General features: G+C 45.3%; 1 pseudogene; it reads right to left on the bottom strand.

The window, feature by feature from the left end:
- Positions 1–3,712: 3,712 nt before the first annotated feature.
- On the bottom strand, positions 3,713–3,831 carry LOC134898286 (5S ribosomal RNA; annotated as a pseudogene).
- Between the last annotated feature and the right edge of the window lie 3,673 nt (positions 3,832–7,504).

Raw genomic sequence — 7,504 nt, 5'->3', positions numbered from 1 at the left:
GTGTCATTTATGCTCTGCCACCACAACATACAAGCATTCACTTGGTCGAGAGACATCTCCCTCCCCCCATACTATTACCCGGGACTCACTTGTCACACATGGGGATATATATATATATATATATATATATATAGAGAGAGAGAGAGAGAGAGAGTGTGTTCAGAAGATCCCTCCATAGTGACTGTGTGCTAAGTAAGTCTCCCTTAAGCAAGCAAGGGCCCTCTGTGAGAGTTGAGGTTTCACTTGCCACAGTACTCTGTACTTCAGGAGGATGGGATACCATCATTTTGACTGCTAGCAGGGGACTCAGTGCTAAGTTCTGACACTGACAGCAGTTGGCACAAGCAGTGGGCTCCTCTTTTGAACTCCCAGTGTGAATGTGACCATCACCAGGGTTTGTCTGAGTGGATTGTGTCCATTGCAGTAGTGTTACACAATTAACAGTTATACACATATAGATATAGTTATTTTTACACTATTCTACTAATTTTGTTCTAAAATGATGTGATATTTCTAGAGTGGAACCTACTTAAGTGCTACCTAAGGTTATTGAAAGACTGTCTTGTTGGTTACTTGAATGACAATTCCACACAGAAGTAGTAAAGTACATTTTGTACTTAAGGAATGGTTGTAGTTAGATAGTTAAATGCTTCAAGCTATCTCTTAACTGAGTGTTATTGAGCATGACTCATCAGCCGTAATAACATCAAATGTCTGAGTCAACAAACTTAAAGTCCAGGCTCATTAGACTGCAGGTATATATATTTACTTGGCTTTATAAAAGAGTCTGCATATGCCCAAGCATGTCACTGTGTTATTGGAGCTTCACAGTACTGAATGGCGGTACAATACTTAGCCCAAGAGAGATTGATACCTTATCACATTGTTCGCCGTTTATCTTCTATCACCTGTATCCTGTTATCTTCAATAAAACCTACTCTGGCTTGAAATGAATGTGTGGACTGACCTCCTTGATCATATTTGCTGCATACACACCTACCAACGTGTAGGCATTTGCCAATACAAAAGTCAAAAACAGAGATCAACTGAATTCACTGAAATGTTGGTAGGGGCGCAGATTCGGATGGAACTGGAATTTGATAGTACAGAAACATGATCATGACAAATAAAAATATCTAAAGGAAAAAGTATATTATGCTGGTTCTCTGATGCAGCTCTAAAAGGGCTAGAATGGGATGCAGTTGGTTGATATACAATATAATTTGTGAGGGTGCAATGGCAGTATAAATAAAACACTTATGTAATGATGGCCATCTTTGCAATGTAGAGACAGATACTGTTCACAAATTTATTCTTAGAAAAGTTTTTAAAAAGTCTTTAAAGTTAGATTTATTGCCGAATGCTCTTTTCTGCTCTTAGCTATGTTTACAAATTTCCCCTAAACTGAAGGGACTTTCTTCATCTGTGTTGTTTTTTTGTTTTTTTTTCATGTGGTTAGGTTATAATGCAGCACAAATTTGCATGTCATACAAAATGTTTTGGGCTGCTCCGCCTTTTGTTAGGAAATGAAAATGAAGAGGTAAGGTTTCACTGCATATGGTTGCTGTTTTATTTGAATTGCATGGTATTCATTCTGGCCTCAAAGAAATTCCAAATGTACTCACCCACGGTCCTGATCAAAAGCCAGGTTGTTAAGGCCTAAGGCTTCTACAAAGAATATAGGCACAGTACTATAAAGACATACAGTATGCCAAAAAGCCTAAAGGTTTTAAACACTAATATACCTCTTAGCTCCTAGAAAAAATTCTAAGCGGCAACAAACTAACAGTTATAAAATCTCCATAAAGTAGATCTGACAACTAGACAGTATATATTAATTTAACATTTGTCTACATAAAGGAGTGAGATGCATGGCCTTTGACGCATTAGCGTCTTCTTTGCACCGCCTAGCAGTTTTATTATTTTTACAGCTCAGACACCTATAAAAAGGATTGTAGTGTACTAAAGGCTTAGAATTTCTACTTTACTGACAATCCTGGCAGTGTAAATGTGAATGTTGTGGTATACAGGGTATGCATACAGTAGTTGTGCTTCTATTCCATTAGCTATGGGAAATGGGTGTGTTATGTCAGAACAACATGAGAATATAAACATGGGCGAAATGCCGACATACTTAGCATATCAACAGTGACCATGTCGACATTCTTGTCTATACAGATGACATATCAAAATTAGAAATTAGTGGGTCCAGGTTCTGTAAGAACCAGACCCACACGAACATAGCGGATCAGAGGGGATCCGAGTCAGGGTTCGGGTCTTCCTGTTTCGAATTCTCGTGGGTTTTGGATTGCATATAAGTCACTTCCCGTTGTGATCTGCGCCATTTGCTTCACTCCAGTGTCCAGCATTTGCTTAACTCCAGTGTCACACTGCACAGTACTGCTGTTCGTCCAGGAGCTGTGCTGTGTCTTTAATGATTCTTCACCTAAAAAATAAAGTTGGCAACCCAAAAACTGCAAGCTAAAAAAACAAAGAATGTTCTGAGCCGAAACCAGGGCCGTCTTTTCGTATGGGCTCAATGGGCACTTGCCCAAGGGCCCCAGGATTCTAAGGGCCCTGGACTGATAGCTGAGGGTCTTCTCTTTCCAGGGGTACCAGATACTTGAAAATCGGCCCTGGGGAACCAGAGATATCCAACTTCAAAGCAGTGGTCCCCAGCCAAACCTGTTAATTGCTATTCCCAGCCAGATATCTCAGGTTCTGTCTGATTTAGGGTTTTTCTGAGGGCATACTCCAAAAGCTGGCACTCTACTCTTTTGGGGGATACAGGCAGCTTGTCTCTACTATGCCCAGAATCAGAGATATCAGCCTTCAAGCAGCTGGTCCCTGCTCCAGCTCTACACGCCTAATATGCAGTTTTATATATTCGTTGGTGGACTGTTCTGGCTCCTGAACTCTGATTTCCAAGTCCCCAGTACCTACTGAAAGGTGAAACTATCTAGGTGTTTTTTTTAGCCCATTAAAAGCTAAGAAATGTATTTCCAGGAACTTGAGATATCTGCAGTCAAGCATGCTGCCCTCTCACCAGAAAATGATGAATAATAAGCCCACTCTACTATCCACCCCTCCCCTATGTATTAAACACCCCCTACCACCCTGAAAGTCATGTACCTGGGCCCCTTCATTAAGCCCAATGCCCCCTTCTACAGTTAAGTGTTCTCCCTCCCGCTCCATCTGTGCAGTAAAAAAGTAATTAGCAGAAATTACTGCTCCAGGTCCTACATGCTGAGCGGAAGATAGAACACCCCCTACCACCCTTGGGACATCAAAGCTGCAGCTGATAGCAACCCCAACACCTACTGCTGGAGGATGGGTAAGGGGCCCAGTGCATTGCTGTGCCCAGGGGCCTACACTGCTGTTAAGACAGCTCTGGCCGAAACCACAAGCAATGGTTGCAGGTCGGACAGTAGCTATGTAGTATGCTACCTCTGTCTGTGTTGGATCAGTACAAAACAAGTTTGTATTAATAGGACCCTATTGAGTCAAAAGATGTGAGGGGAAAACCCACCCACTGGATTTACATTACTGAAGAGTACCTGGAATGGCAAAGAAGATATGTCACAGATGTCTTTGTTTATACCTGTTTGTTGTTCTATGTGTCATATGTAGGGTAAATGAACGTGCCCTAAGGTTCTGAAGAAAATAATAAGTGACGATCCTGCTGTTAGTGTTATCGTCATAAAATGAAAACTTCCCACTTAACTGGGTATTCCCTGGAGGTTTCCCATCCTGGTACTAACCCAGCCCACCACCGTTTGGCTTCCAAGATTGGACAAGATTGGGCATAGGCGTTGGGGTATGAAAGTGGGAAAATGGGGCTGAAATTCTGACACACTAGCGAGAGTGCACCAAAATAAGGAGCAAGAGAAGGGGGGGGGGGTAATCCCACCAGGATTGGGGATTCAGAGAGAAAAAGAGTTGATCTGCTATCCATGTTAGACAGGGGTACGTGACCCTAGGTTGAAATCCTGGAATTCACTAACCCTGAATCGTGGCTGAGAGTCCACTGAATATGTCCAGAAGAAATCACTATAGTGTACATGTATTGTGAAGATAAGCAACAGTATGAACAAAATTGTGCAAATGTATATTATGAAAAAAGACAGTCATTCGCAAAAATGAACATCTTTTGGTGAAAATCACAATCTCACATGTACACAGGTCTATAAGTGTCTCGCAGTCAGCAATCTGGCAAATTAAATCTCCTTGCGTGAGAAGTATACTTCTGGGACTTCCGGTGGGCGGGCGATCCAGCATGGCTGCTTTTTAGCTGAGCTCCAGCCTGTAGGTGAATAATCCACCAACATCTCCTGCTATCCGGCACCTATCCTCTTGATAAACTCTCTACAAGAACCCCTATATCAGAGGGAGCCTGGAAAGACCCTGCAGGAGTAGGAGCGTGACTGTATGCCTCCGAAGTTTGGCCTTCAAGGAGACGGCCTATATGACTGCCGGTGTGACGACTGGCGTGAAAACTGGAGGCCTGGTAACACTCATCCCCACTCGCTCACACAGGGTTTACACGTTACCTATAACCCTCTGGGGATGTCCCATCCGGTGAGAGAAAGTGCGGAGGTTCTGTGATCTGCTGACGGAGCTGTGGCCTCGGCTCCCTGCTGCTCGCTGGCCCTTGCTGCCCCAGGACGCGAGTGAAGGCCCCTACGGCAAGCCGTTGTGTGACATTGCCCCGGCGGTGGTCTCGGATGCGGTGGACTTGACCCGACTCCCCCCCCGCTTGGGCTCCCGCGATCGAGGACGGGAGTAGAGGACAAGACGGGCTTCGGCTGACGGCGGTGCGGCGCTGACACGGAGGAGGCCCCGGGAACGGAGGACACTGAGCCGGCTCCCCCCCCCCGCGCGCTTCTGCTTCCGAGGCTGTACGGCGGGGAGACGTGAAGGAGCGGCGGGTCAAGATTGAACGGGAGGCGCTGATCCGAGGACTGCCCCTAGCGCGGAGAACACTAACTGGGCTCCCTCTCTGCGGTGAGATCGACGCTGAGGTGTCCGAGGACGGAGCTGGGCGAAGCTGCTGTCGGGCGCTGACGGAGGATCCCAGGAGGCATCTATCAGAAGGGGCTGAGTGAGGGCCTGCTGCACGGTGGTCGATTGGACTCCCTATCCTGCCCTCTGGTCCTGACACACTGAAGTGGGGAACACTATCCTGAGAGAGAGAGGCTGCTTGGGGTCTTGCTGGTCGCTGAGCGCAGGCTGCGTGGTCATACTACCAGACTGCATTGTTACAGGAAAGGTTTATACAGCCCCCCTTTACAAAGAGTTATATAGGCCAAATATACACCCCTTTCTAGCCTCTCCTGTGCCTATCTCCAGTGGATTACGCAATCTCTCCCTCCCTCATAGGCTCGCCTGTCTGGGGGTGCGGGAATCCAGACCTCTCTTTTATTCTTCCTCCTATTCTCTGCTAAACTCTCCCCTTTATTTCTCTCCTTTTTTCTTTCCCTATCTACCCACCATCAACACTGTACATACTAAGTAGATAAATAACTGCCTTAAGTGACACTGGTAAAACAGATTAGTGAAGCCTCTGCTCTCCCTGTGCAAGAACTCCTGAGGTTAGATCGCCACCTGGTGGCTACCTAAGGTTTGGGCGCCTCCTGGTTATATTGATCTACTGTTACCCTTTACAAAACCCCTTATTTGGGGAAATTTGAAATATTTCTCATAATATTTGTTTTATTACTGTTTTCACCTGTCATCTGCCTTAATCTAGAGGTTTCAGGGTGCACCGCCTCGGTAAAGCTGTTGTTTATATAGCTTATCGAGTTGATGTCCATTACCCACATCTGTACTATGTGTATAGGAATGTTTACTTAAATTTTGCAGTTATTTTTTTTGCTGAGTAGCTCTGACATAGCATCTGACTCGAACCTTTACGTGAGGTATCTTATTATCATATATTGTAGGGTGTTGATATAGGAGTCACTAGCTTATTACAGTTAACGGTCTACGGACCGGGGGATGGACAAATTCGTCCATAAAACTCCAGCGGTTAGATCTTCCCAGCCCTCAATCACTACAAGAATGAGTAAGACCAAAAACACGGCGGTGAAACCTAACCCCCCTTCGCCCCCGGAGACGGGGAACTCCCGTGACCAAATCCTGGAAGTGGAGACGTCTCCTGATCAACCCTCGTTGATGCATATGGCCCAGGAGCTCTCTCGGCTCCTTATGCCCCACATTGACAAGAAACTTGAGAATATCCCTTTTGATAAAAGGCTTGAACAGATACAGACGTTGCTCGATTCAACACTTGCGAAAATTGACCATAACACCTCACGGATCACCTCACTATAACAGCGGGTTAGCGATGGGGAGGATCAGATACACACACTCCAGCGCTCCACTGACACCCAGGATTCCTCTCTTAAAACCCTACAGGCGAAAATAGATGAGCTTGAGAACAGGGACAGAAGATCGAATCTACGATTCGTGGGCATCCCCGAATCAGTTAGGGACAGACAACTGTCAGATTTTGTAACGACTGATATATTTCAGGCCTTGGGAATCACAGATGCCCCATTTTTACCACACATTGAAAGGGTGCATAGAATTGGTCCTGTCCGACCTGATGTTGAAAATAAGCCTAGGCCCGTCATTGCGAAATTCATGGACTTTCGTATGAAGGAACATGTGCTGCGCTCATATCGCAAGCTCCCGCAAATGGTAGTGCAGGGAAAACGTATTTTAATTTTTCAAGATTTCTCGGCCTCGGTTGCACAGAAGAGAAGGGAGTTCTCGGATGTTTGTAAAATACTACATGAGAGTAATACCAGATTCGCATTGATGTATCCCGCCAAATTACGCATCCATGACAATGGTCGCACATTGATTTTTGTTGATCCCGCCACTGCACACTCCCATGTTACACACATGTTGAACCCGGTGAATCCACCACAACAAGACTAAATATTATATTATGTGGTTAAGTATTTTGTGTCAGAGTCGGTATAAATCCTATTCGAGAGAGACATTGGGTCTCTTTACATGCTACTCAGCTTAAATTCTAATGTTATATATATTTCTGTTAGGCTTCTCGCCAGTGCTACCGGAGGGTTTAGCACTTGCGTGGTCTTTAGTTTGGTTTGGAAAAAATGGAAAATGTTATGTGAAGCAATGTGTGTTTTTTTTTTTTTTTTTTGTTCTGCCCGTGCCGTGCCTTCCTCGCCCGATCTGCTCCTGGGCTCAATGACATTGTGTGGTCTCGTTTGTTCCTCTCCGCTCGCTGGGAAGGAGGGGGACGGCGATGTGACATGATATTCCCGTTGGAGTGTCACCCTAGGGTGGGTGTGGGTTGATAGACAATGACGGATCCTAGGATAGGGACCTCTAACGCAGATTCTTGTTTAAAATTTTATCCTGGAACGTGGGCAGCCTTAACTCCCCGATAAAACGTAAGCGGGTTGTCACACACCTGAAGCGGTTTAGACCTCAAATTATATTTCTCCAAGAGACCCACTGGATGGTG

Source organism: Pseudophryne corroboree, chromosome 3, assembly GCF_028390025.1.
Source record: "Pseudophryne corroboree isolate aPseCor3 chromosome 3, aPseCor3.hap2, whole genome shotgun sequence".
Taxonomy (NCBI): domain Eukaryota; kingdom Metazoa; phylum Chordata; class Amphibia; order Anura; family Myobatrachidae; genus Pseudophryne; species Pseudophryne corroboree.
The sequence above is the reverse complement of the archived record's forward strand: the minus strand, read 5'-3'. Positions and strand labels throughout refer to the sequence as shown.